General features: G+C 47.3%; 1 protein-coding gene across 1 annotated transcript in view; it reads left to right on the top strand.

The window, feature by feature from the left end:
• Positions 1-12,472, top strand: part of GRAP2 (GRB2 related adaptor protein 2) — a 90,260-nt gene that overhangs the window by 44,929 nt on the left and 32,859 nt on the right. The window contains exons 2-3 of the mRNA XM_036761033.1: positions 7,030-7,136; positions 7,275-7,344. The gene's annotated coding sequence lies outside the window, so the exon portion shown is untranslated. The remainder of the gene's footprint in view (positions 1-7,029; positions 7,137-7,274; positions 7,345-12,472) is intronic.

Here is a 12,472-nt window from a genome sequence, read left to right on the forward strand (position 1 = left end):
GCATACGGCCATTCCAACCGATAATCTATTCTTTCTCTTAAAGATTACCATGCTAGCCTGAAGCATAAAAGAAATGGTGAACATCCATCTCCCAAGCCTGCCACCTTCCTCTGCATTTGTAAAGCGCCTACTGTGCCAGACACGGGGCTAGGTTCCAGGGATACAGAGGAAAAAGACACTACCCTCAAGGAGCTTCCATTCTGCTGTGGAGGAGGGGAAGGGGGCAGGCAACATGCACAGATAAGTCATTATATACAAAATAAAACCAAATTGATTTGGGGAGCAGTGGAGCACCAGAGCCTGGGGCAGCAGGAGAGGTCTCTTGTAGGAGGTCACACCTGAGCTGAACTTTAAAGGGAAATGGGGATCCTAAGAGTCAAAGGTGAGGAGCGAGAGCATTCCAGTCTGGCTGAGCCATCGGGCACAGGAAAGAGAGCATTGGATGATAAGGCTGGAAGGATAAACCAGAGCCAGGTGTGAAGGGCTTTGGGGAGCAAAGAAGGGTTTGGGTTTATCCTGGAGTAACAGGGAGCCAATAAGGGTCTTGAGCTGGGGAATGTCTGTGCTTTCCCTCTTCTTAATGTAAAATCACGATGGCCTCTAATGAGTTCCCAATTGTTACTGCTCTCTCCCTTTCAAATTACCTGGTTTTACTTATCAATGTACCCAAGGGGGTTTGAGTGGAGCCCCTGATAAAGGTCCTTTCTGGCTCTAGATCTCTGTGTATATTCCCCCACCACCACCACCACCACTGCCAATAGAACATGAACACCCTGCGGGCAGGTATGTTTTGTTTACAGAGAAGAAATAACTAGATATTTTGCACAAAGCATCCTTAAGGTGAAGAGGTCAGGTAGAACACCTCCAGATTGGTGGGAGGCAAAAACCTAGGAACCTTAGTCCAGAGCTGATACTGAGGGCCTCACTATAGGGAAGGCGGGAAATTGTGAGGGGGTGGGGACAGAAATTGTCCCACCCTTTATCTGGTAACTTCTTATTTTAACTAATTATTGTTCCTTGCTAGGGGCTAAGGTGCTTGGTTGTTTCAGTCAAGCATTCAAAAATAATTCACCCAATTAATATTCAATCAAAAGGTACCATGCTTGTCACTGGAGATACAAAGTCAAAAATGAAACAATCCTACTTTCAAGTTTATGTTCTATCCTGTTATACTTCTGAAGGAATTAAAGTCCTGTAAACACCCTCGAAATTTGGCGTCCTGGGAAAATTATGCATTGCTCCATCCTAGTTCTGCATCTGACCTCCAACACTGGGCACAGTGCTATACATACACCGAGTGCCTAATAAATGTTTGTCGAATTGTAGTATTCATCTTTTATCTAAAACATTCCCTCATATGGACGCCAATCGCCATTTGTCTTGTCACTGCAAGGGAAGAAAAGAACTACCTGAGCATATGTAACACTAGCCACATGTGGTCCATGTGCAGAAGCAAGTAACAGCCACCAGTGAACCCAATATTTCAGGACGCCCCGGTTCTGCCAAAGACTTCTCTCTGAAACATCACAGTCTAGTGGAAGAAGCATGGAGAGTAGGAGGATTCAGATTTGAATCCTGACCCTGATGCTGGCTTATTATTTATTTAAGCGAATAGGCAATTATTCTCTGCAACAAAATTACGCATAGATGACAATTCTTCGCCATTGGGAGAAAGTAATGGACTTTGGGTTAGGGAGACCCGAGGTCAAATATCACCTCTCAAACTTATTGTCTGTGCAATCTTAGGGAAATCTCTTCCATTCTCTGGGACTCAGTTTCCCCATCTGTAAAATTAGGGAGTCAGATTAAATGACCCCTGGCACCCTTCACAGGTCTAGGTCTATGATCCTATATTTGATTTTATACAAATAGCTTCTACTTGATGGACCTCAGTTTTCTCATCTGTAAAACGAGAGGGTCAGACTAAATGGCCTCCCAGGTCCCTTCAAGCTAGAGATCAATGACCAGGAGACCCACCCAAGCCCATCACTTCCCCTTCTTCCCCTCCCCCATAGAACTTAGGTTGTTGCTTAAGACAGTGTATCTCCCAAAGTTACACAGCTAGAAATTTCCAAGGCAGGATTTCAACCAGGCTGCCACCTCCAGCACCTTATCCACCATCCCCAGCTGCGAATGCAGTCATTGTCGTCTACATGTAATTCTGTTCTGAAGAGTAATTGCCTATTAACTTAAATAAAGACCCTCTACCTTCCTGAGAGAGGCCATTAGAGAAAAATATCAGGGGAGGGAGGGACCCAGCTAATTCATGATCCTTCAGGATTTTAAAGCTCTCTGGGTCCTGTCTCCTCCTATGCCCTCGCTAGGACTTAGGATCAGGTCTGGCTAAAAGACTCATCCGTCCCCCTCCAGCCCTGGGGAATGGGCTCCCTGGGCCTGCCCTCAATGCCTTTTGCATCTCTGCCAGAACTCACACTCCAATGACAGAACCCCAGAGAGTCCAGGGTCACCCCTGGACAAGGATGAGCATTGGAGGCAGAGTCACACCTCCCTAGAAATACACACCAACCTCAGTCTCTTCAACAGGTCAGGAAGGACTAGAATGAAACAAGGTGGACTGACTTCCACAAAGGTTATGGTTGACACAGAAGCATAAGCTCTGCCGTAACTGACACCTTGTCCAATCGTCACTCTGCGCCTTTTCTAGCCTTGTATCAGAGGCCCCCATCTAAGGGGAGAGAGAGCCGCTCTTGGTGTCAGGGAGTCATGAGTTCCTGACTGTATACAGTTGGGCAAGTCAGCTTCTCAGTGCCCTAGGGAGCTCCCAAAGACTCTAAGTCAAAGAAGGGGTGCTGATCTAGATTGGCAGAGAGTGTCCTCACCAGGCCTTCCCTGCACCAGAGAAATGACGAGTCCAGGGCCATCCACCACCTGTCTTTCCCATCATTGGGCTGATTTGTCTTTTTGTTTTTTATACTTTCTTCCTTCCCCTTTGAGGTTGAGGGTCATTTAACTTCTCAATGAGGATCAATTTAACTTAATTGAGGATCAGTTTAACTCCCCCCAGGCAACTCTTTAAGACTATAAGAGCTTAATAGTTTTATAGTCAATATGGCTTGAGTGGCCCTATGAAAATATGAGAGAAGGTGCCTACCTGCACCAGTAGAAGGAGTTTCCTCACCTGGGTGTTCCCCATACCAATGAAATCACAGGTCTCATCACTGTCCCTGTGGATCACCGTGATTCCAGCCTGGAAAAGCTGAGACTGAACATTCATCTTTCTTACATGTGATTTTAATTACAAGCGTTAGGGTTTGGAGATGGTTGGTTTTGAATTTCTTTAAGCAATGACACCACAGACCAGCGAGGGAGCCCTTCTCACAAGCCCTTTCCTGGTGTCAGGTTGGTGAGTTCATCCTTTGGCCATGACACCACCCCAGACTACTTAGAGGATGGCAGCTGTTAGCACAGCAGGGAAGGCAGGGCAGCCAGAAAGCAAAGACGAGAAGGAGGAATTGGAATAATAATAATAAGAGAAATAACAGCTAGCATTTCTAGAGCACTTTTAAGGTATACAAAACACTATCTAGCCACACACAAATGTATATAATTTATATATATATATATATATATGTGTGTGTGTGTGTGTGTGTGTGTATGTATACATATATATCTGCATGTGTATATGTACATACATCTGTATGGCAGGTAGGTGGCACAGTGCCAAACCTGGAGTCAGGAAGACTCCTCTTCCTGAGTTCAAATCTGGCCCCGGATACTTCTTAGCTGTGTGGCCCTGGGCAAGTCACTCAGCCCTGTTTGCCTCAGTTTCCTCATCTGTAAAGAAAGACACACACACACACACACACACACACCATTTAATCCTTACCACAACCCTAATAGTATTATCTCCATTTTACAGATGAAGAAATTGAGACTCAGAGAACTGAAGTGATTTTTCTGGAGACAGAATGGGAACACAGGTCCTCTGGCTCCAAGTCCACCACTCTCTTCCCTGTACCAAGCTGCCTCTCCATTTCCTCCCATTCGCCCGTCTCTTAGACAAGAAGTTATACAAAACTGAACCCTGTATAATTAAAAGGGTCAATCCTGGCCCTAGAAAAGAATGAGAAAATGCACCCCACCCCTGTTTGGTAGAGGTGGAGGTCTATGGGTGTAGCACATTCCATACATTGTCATATTGCATGAAGGGTTAGTTCTGCTGAACTGATCTCCTTCCCCCGAAATCCTGCCCCTCCCATCTTTCTTTTTTCTATTTTTTGCTATAAGGGATGAATGGTTTTCTGGAGGGAGAAGAAGAGAGATCATTGGAAAATGAAGATATTAAAAATATATGTATACGTCAATATGAATTAAAATCAAACAAAAAATTCTAAAAGAATCTGTTATAGATGAGTTGCTGGTCTTGATTAAAGGAAGGAGTTTCCACACCAGGAATTCGAATGTGTCTCAGGTCTAGACAACAAAAAGTGCCCCATGACTGGACTTTTTCAAGAAAAGTGCTCTGTTAGGCAGCTAGGGGGCACTGTAGTCCACAGAGTACTGGGTCTGGAGTCAGGAAGGTATGAGTTCAAATCCAGCCTCAGACACTTAGCTGTGTGACCCTGAATAAGTCACTTCACTCATGTCTACCACAGTTTCCTCAAATGTGAAATGGGGATAATAATAGCACCAATCTCACAGGGCTGCAATGAAGACAAAATGAGATAATATTTGTAAAAATGCTTTGCAGACCTTAAAGCATCGTAAAAGGGCTAGCTATGATTACATAGCCTGGTGCTGTGGAGAAATGCTGGATTTGGAAATCAGAAGACAAGAGTTCGAATTCTCTTTCTGCCACCAGCTCTTGTGTGACTTTGGCAAGTTATCCGAGCTCTGTGTCTGTGAGCCTTAGTTTCCCAATCTGTAAAAAGAAAGAGCTGGAGTTCATGGTCTTGGAGGCGCCCTCCGGGTCCGTCTGTGGTCCCATGCTGCTGCATGGTTATTGGATCAGATAAAAGTGAATGCCACAGGCCTGCCTCATTAGGAGACTGTGGCATTGGTTTATTAACGTCAGAACCCAAAAACATCAGTCAAAGGGAGAAATCTGGGCTTGTCTCTTGTAGCCTTCTGCTGCCGACATTCAAACACCATGAATAATGATGACAGTGGCTGACATTAACACCGCCCACATTAAGGCTCGAAAAGTCTTTCTATCTCCTTGATCTTCAGAAAAACCTGTAAGGGCATAGTGGGGGATGGGGGAACAAGCATTCATTAAGCACCTACTGTGTGTCAGGCACTAGACTAAGCTCATTACAAATATGACCTCATATGATCCTCACAACTCTGGGAGGTAGATGAAATCCTCATTTAAGAGTTGAGGAAACTGAGGCAGACAGGTTAAGTGACTTGCCCAGGGTCACACAACTAGTGAGTGGCTGAGGCTGGATTTGAATGTAGGTCTTCCTGACTCCAGACTCTGAGCTCTATCCCCTGCACCACCCAGCTGTCTCATTGTCATAGACAATGAATTCTTATCACGCACCTACTGTGTGCACTGGGCTAGGTGCTGGGGATACAAAGAAAGGAAAAAACCCAGTCCCTGCTCTAAGAGTTGTGTAATGGGAAGGCAACGTGCAAACAGGTAATGCACAAGCAAGATTTAGAAAGGATCGATCTAGGCTGGTCTCAGAAGGAAGCACTAAGATGAAGGAAAACTGCATTTTACAAATGAAGAAACTGAGTCTCCAAGAGGGAAGTGACTTTCCCAGGGTCACACAGCACGATCTTTCCATCCCTCTCTCCGCCTCTAAAGAAAGCAATGAAGAGCCTCAATGAGGATCCCCAGAAGTAGGCAACCAGTGCAAACAGCAACTCCCCTGTGCCATCTTGCTCCCTAATTAGGATTCCCATCAGGCGTCCCCCCAAAAATATGTTCCCTCTGTATTTATGGGTCCTTTCCGCTCTCTTTTTCTCCCTTCCCCTATCATTCCATGTTGGATTTTATGGAGGTCGGGCCTGGAGAGCTCTGCATATGGAGCTACATTTTAAAAGGAACCATCCACCTGCTTCTGGGGCACCTGGTAGCCCATGTAGGGACTCAAGCACTTGGCCATAATTCTCCTCCAGGCCAGGGATCTGGGGGTTGGGGGAGAGCATGGAGGGAGGCTGGCCTCAGTTCTTGGTTGAGAATGAGGACTGAGGTTTACATCAGATAACTGTATGGCCAGGCCGTTGATCAAACCATCAAGGTTCAACCCATTGTGAGCAGCTTTCTCCAAGCTCTCATGACCTCCCCAGACCACCTGGTATCTATTTAATGTTTTTCCTGTGGACACCTCTACTTGTCTCCTAAGCCTCTTGGGAGAGTAGGGGCTGATTCATTCTTTTTCTCTGTATCCTCCATGCCTGGTACGTAGTAGGTGTTTAAGGGATGGATGAATCATTCTAGGTTAAACCTTCTTCATATCAACCTTCAGTTCAGCCTTGTTTTTCTTAATAGAAGCAGGAGTCCTTATGCTGGGCTCATCTCTGCCTTCCAAGAGTTTCCATTCTCTGGTCCCAGTTCTAACTAGAACAATTTCAATCTCTGTCCCACATAATAGCCTTAAAAAAAATCCTTGAAGGCAATTAGTCCATATTGCTTCAGGCTTCTCTTCAAGCCTGTACCTAGCATGGGGCAAATGGAGATTTGTTTCAGGGTGTTAATGTTCAAGGGGAAGGGATGCTTCATCTCCAGGAAAATATGCTTCCTCTCCAAGGGAACTGCCGTCCCTGCACTTCCCTTCAGGGTCCTCCAAAAACCTAAATAATGTTAGCTTTTTTTGTATTTTTGGTATTGTTGATTAATGAGATCATAGATTTAGAGCTGGAAGAGGCCAAGTCCAAACTCTTCATTTTCAGGAAACTGAGTCACAAAATTAAATGACTCGTCCAAGGTCACACAGCTAAGACATATTGAATTTGTAGATCCAGACTAAAAGTCTGGATCTTTTACACATAAACCCTGTACTTGAGCTGTTGATTCTTTGGACCTGAGTAAAGAAGTTTACATTTATCCCTCTTCAGTTTCGTCTTGTAGGTTTGGCCCACTGTTCCAGCCTGATCGGGGAGCCTGCTTCTGCCACCCAGAGTGCTAGCTACCCCCGCCAGCCTCCGAGTCATCGGAGTCATCGGTAAGCGCGCATTCTCTGCTTAGTGACTTCAAAAGCCATTTACACAACTGTCACACGCAAGAGAGCTAAGGACAGAACCCAAGGAGACAGCCATAGAACATCTTGCTAAGACACCGATCCCTTTCTTCCTTTCGGCAGAGATCGCTCAGCCAACTGCGAATCCGCCTTAAAGGAGACTCGCCCGTCGCTCGCCTCTGCACCTCGGCAAGTACGTAAGGAGAGACTTTACGCAACGTCGCCAAAATGTGCGCACGATGTATCTCTTGAGAAGGGAAAGAATGAAAGGAGAGACAGTTTATGGTAATGGTAGACAGAGTGACCAGAGAGGAGGCGGAGGAGAGGCCTTGAAGCTTGGGAAGGATGTGGAGGGCAGAAAGGAGGCTGTCCAAGATGTGAGCAAAGGTTTAGAGGTGGGAATTTTCTGAGAGCAGTGACTAGACCAGCGCTCTTACTGGGAACGAGTAGAAGACTGGAAAAGCAAATCAGACTCAGATTATCAAGGGCCTTGAGTACCAGGTTAAGAAATCTGAACATTATCTTCAAACAAAGGGAGACAGTATGGAAGAGTAGAAAGGGGGTTGTGTTTGGAGTCTGAGGTCCTGGGTTCAAATTTTAGCATAGACGTTGACCACCTGTGTGACACACTTTACCTCTAACCCTCAGTTTCTTCCTCTGAAAATGAGCAAGATGGATGTGAGGGCCCCTGGGGCCTTGCCCACCATAGGGGACACCTGTGGAACACTTCCTCAGGAGCCAAACCTGTGATTTCATCAGTATAGGAAACCCTACCAACGCGAATCAATACGTGCTCTGCAGATTCTAGCCTCGAGATATTTCCTGGGCCACTGAGAAGTTCAGTGACTTGCCCAGGGTTATGCATACTGGTAAATGTCAGGGGCAGAACTAGAACCCAGGTCTTTCTAATGTCTAGGTCATCTCTCTACCCACTATAACACACTGCCTCTGGAAGTTACCAATAGCTTTACATTCATGCTCCCACTGGGGCCTCACTGTACGCATTTCACAGATGAAGAAACTGGACCCCAGAGAGGGGAAGTGCCTTGCCACTGGTGTCTGAGGTGGGATTCAGACCCAGATCTCGCCTGCCACCAGACCAGCACTCTTTCCACTAAGTCGGCAGGCAGGTCTTAGTCCCTTTTGACAGTCGGTCTAGTGAAACCTACAGGCCCCTTCTCAGAACCAAGTTGTTAAAGGCATAAAATAAAAAATGTAAAGAAAACCAATTCTACTGAAATACATTTATCCAAGTATTTTTCAAAACAAGGTACGGACTCCAGGTCAGGAAGCCCAGCCTAGCTCCTAGGCCTCTCCGGTCTTTCGGGGCCTCTGAGCAGACCCACCCTCTCCCTCTTCCTTCCTTTCTCTTCCTTCACTCTCCATGAAAAGCCCTCTCAGGAAGAAGAGGGAGATGATTAAAAAAGAGGAAAAGCATTCATGAGAAAAATGCAATCTAGGGAGCCAGGCAGGGCCTGCGGAGCCGGGAGAGAGGGAGCTGCGTAAATGAGGATAGGGAACGCAGAGGAGCCAAGCATCAGCCCCCCAACTTTCCCCAGCAGCCTCGGTGTCCCCAGCTCTCAGAGTGCCCAGGCCTGATGCGCGGGAAGAGCCGAGAGAGCATCAGTCCAGGATGGAGGGACCGCAGGGCTAACAGGGCCTCATACCTGGGGAGAGCACGCTAGATCTGGTGTACCAGGACCAGGATTCAAATCGTGCCTCAGCCATTTACTCCCCGTATAGCCTGGGCCTCCGTTTCCTCCAGGAGATGTGGGGGTTGGGCTGGATGGCTTCTGAGGTCCTTTCCAGCCCTGTATCTGCTACCCTGTGACCCGAAGTCCCCACAGCGATGAGGGCCTCAGTTTGGAAGGATCCAGTTCTAGGCCCCTATGTCCCTGCAGAGATAGCAGATTGTGGTGTCTTAGGGACACGCAGAGGCAGCCCCGTCTAAAGGGCTCTGCTAGTGGGCTCCAGAGTCACCGCGGATAGCCAGACGCATCGGTCCGCTTGGCAGGCAGGGAGGAAAGGCTGCCCTGCCCCCCACCTCTTCTCCTGCCCATTGTCAGCAGCTCCCCGTCCCTCCCCAAAGAGCTCACTGCCCGTTAGTCACTTGTCACAGCTGACATCCCTGCTGGCTACTTTCAGAAAGAGCGGCTCCGGCAGCAGGGATGGATGGCTGTTTGGGGAGCCTACCTGAGCACGGGACGGGAATAGATGGGCCACAAGGAAGGGCCTGCCGGGCTGCCTCCCCTCCTAGCGCGGCGTGACCAGATCTGCGGCTAATGGATGATTGTTCCCTGACAAAGCATGGAGAATCGCCTCCCAGCCCCGGCTCTCTCTCACGCTGCTCGTTCCAGGGATTAATGCCTTCCTGGGGCTTAAAAGGGAAAAATGAACGTGTTAGCTATGGACAGGGGAAAGGTAAAATGTCCCGAATGCGCAAAATCAGCTTTAAAATGGAGCCTTCTCAAAGCGAGGCAAGAACGTTGGTCGGGGCTTCGAGACTACTTTACCACTGCCTGACTGTGTGACCTTGGGCGGGTCACCGCCCCCCGACCTGGGCTCCCCCCTCCGTCAAAGGAGAGGGTTGGGATGGACAGTAACGGCTGGCATTGATTACACATGGGGAAACTGAGGCCCGGGGAGATGAAGCAATTCGCCCGAGGTCACACAGGTCGCCAGCGGCATAGCCAGGGTTCAAACCCAGGTATCTGACTCCAGACCCCGTTCTCTGCCCACTGTCCCCGGCTCCTCCTTTTACGCTGGGCACCCAAAGGAGAAAACCTTTGGAGCCCAGAGGCTCTCCAATAAAAAGTAGGCTGGGGGGCTTCGGGGGACTGTCGCTCTGAACCCCTCCCCCACCCTCATGGGAGAGGGGAACCAATCACAACCCCACAGGGGGCTTGACTTAATTAGTTGAAATCTTTCGGTGGGGAAAGGATGGGTTTGGAGGCTGGCTTGGTGTGCCCTGCTGCCCCCTGCTGGACAGAATCCATCCTAACGGGAACGGCTACCTTGGCTTTTTTGAGCCAGAGATGGCTCAGCTTTAAGACTCTTTAAAAGATTACACGCACCTGGACCGCAGGGGGACTTCAGAAACTGACCGGCTCCTGGTGAGCTTCCCTAGAAAGGCAGCTGTGAAGAGAGCCCTGGCTTTGGCACCAGAAGCCCTGGGTTCTAATCCAAGCTCATGCTACACACCCTCCCCATGACTTTGGGCTCCCCTTTCTGGATTTCAGGTTCCTTATTTTTCAGTTACAGAGGAAAGGAGAGTACAAAATGAACATGATAGAGTATAAAGAAGCTCATATTCCAACACACCTCTTCCACAAAAACCAAGAAAACACACTAGACTAAGTCTTGATTGTGAAATCTTTTTTAAAAAAATCACAGTGAGATATTTTCAGCCTAGGTTAGCATAGGAAGACAGACAGTGAGGTCTGTAGACACCAGGGTGGCATTTAGGCTGGAGAACACCATGTATTCAGGACTGAAAGAGGATGTTGGCTGCGCACCAAGGCAAGAAGAGGTCCCAGACCCAGACAGCATTATGTAGGAACAGGTGCCAATAGACAGTTCTGTTGTTCACTGCTCAGGTCCAAGTCACAAATGCAGAGTGGAATGAGGAATGCACCTAAGAATGGTGGCTGAGTATCTGCAGGTCGTGGGCTGTGTATAGAGCCAGGAGCAAGTTCAGAAGCAAACAGTAGCTGGATAGCTCTGACCCCAGGACTGGTCTACTGACCCCAGGACTGGTCTAAAGCATTCAGCGTAATAGCCAGGTCAGGAATCCCAGCCAAAGGAGAGCCTTTAGTTCTGACAGAGCTCTCCAACTAGCCTATAATGGTTAAGTCCAGCATCAGTCTACTGGAACTTCAACCAGGGTCAAAACCACATGTGTGCTGCTCTGACCCAAACCCCGGTGAGACCAGCAAGGTGGAGCTCAGACTTTGCCCAAAATAATACTACTTAAGGAACATTGAAAACTTACAAGTCTCCAGCTTGTACCGTGCCTGATATCCTGTACAAACCTCAATACCCCAAGAAAACAAAATAAGGCCCCCAAAACACACAAGCTCGGTCCAGACATTTCCTCCAGAAGTGCGCAGGACACAGCCCTAACATAAAGTCCAAAGTCAAAAGGTGGTCTGGAAGAAGAAACAAACCAACCTTTCCAATAAGATCGAACGGAAAGCAAGAATGACTACCAGCACCATTGCTACTCAATATTTAATGCTAGAAATACTAGGTAACTAAATAAGACAGGAAAAAGAAATTAGGGAATAAACACAGGCAAAGAGGAAACAAAATCATCACTTTTGTGGGTGATATGATGGTTTACCTAGAAAACCCTAAAGAGCCAACCAAAAAACTAATTAAAACACTCAAAAGCATAGGGATAAATGGATATTCCTTAATAGAAGTAGCATTCAGGCAGCACTCCCTCTGGGGATTCTATAACTTTTTAATATCGGCTCCTTAATTTAGAGCCAGAAGGGACCTCAGATGCCATATAATTCGACTCCTTCATTTTTACAGATGAAGAAACTGAGATTCTAGAAGAGGAAGTGACTTACCTAAGGCCATACAGCTATGAAGTAGAAGAGCTGGGATTTGAGCCCAAGTCCCAGGCTTCTAATCATAGTGCTCTTTCTGTTATGTTATGGGAAAATCACCTGCCTAGGGAGTTTAAACTTTATTTAATAATGATAATAGCTAACGTTTATATTGCACTTACTATCTGCCAGCTAGGTAGTACAGTGGATAGAGTGCAGGGCCTGGAATCAGGAAGACCCGAGTTCAGAAATGACCTTGGACACTTCCCAGCTATGTGACCCTGGGCAAGTCACTTCACCCTGGTTGCCTCAGTTTCCTCATCTGTAAAATGAGCCACAGAAGGAAATAACAAACCACTCCGATATTTCTGCCAAGAAAACCCAAAGGAAGAGTTAGCCACAGCTGAAACAAGCTAGACAATACCAGCTATGTGGCAGGCATTGGGCTAAGTGCTTCACAATTATCATCTTATTTTATCCTCACAACAAACCTGGGGGATGGCTGTTATTATTATCCCTATTTTACAAATGAGAAAGCTGAGGTTAAGTGACTTGCCCAGGGTCACCAAGCTAGGAAGTGTCTGAGGCCAGATTTGAACTCAGATCTTCCTGACTCCGGGCGCAAACTCTATCTGTTGTGCCACCAAATGGCCTCTGTCAGCAGCAGGGATCCATCAAAGGTTTCTTGAGCAACAGAGTGGTATGATCAGAGCCAAGCAGTGGTTTGGTGAAAGTCAGATGTGGAGACTGAGGACCTGAGTTCAA

The sequence above is a fragment of the Trichosurus vulpecula genome, chromosome 5 (assembly GCF_011100635.1).
Source record: "Trichosurus vulpecula isolate mTriVul1 chromosome 5, mTriVul1.pri, whole genome shotgun sequence".
NCBI lineage: Eukaryota > Metazoa > Chordata > Mammalia > Diprotodontia > Phalangeridae > Trichosurus > Trichosurus vulpecula.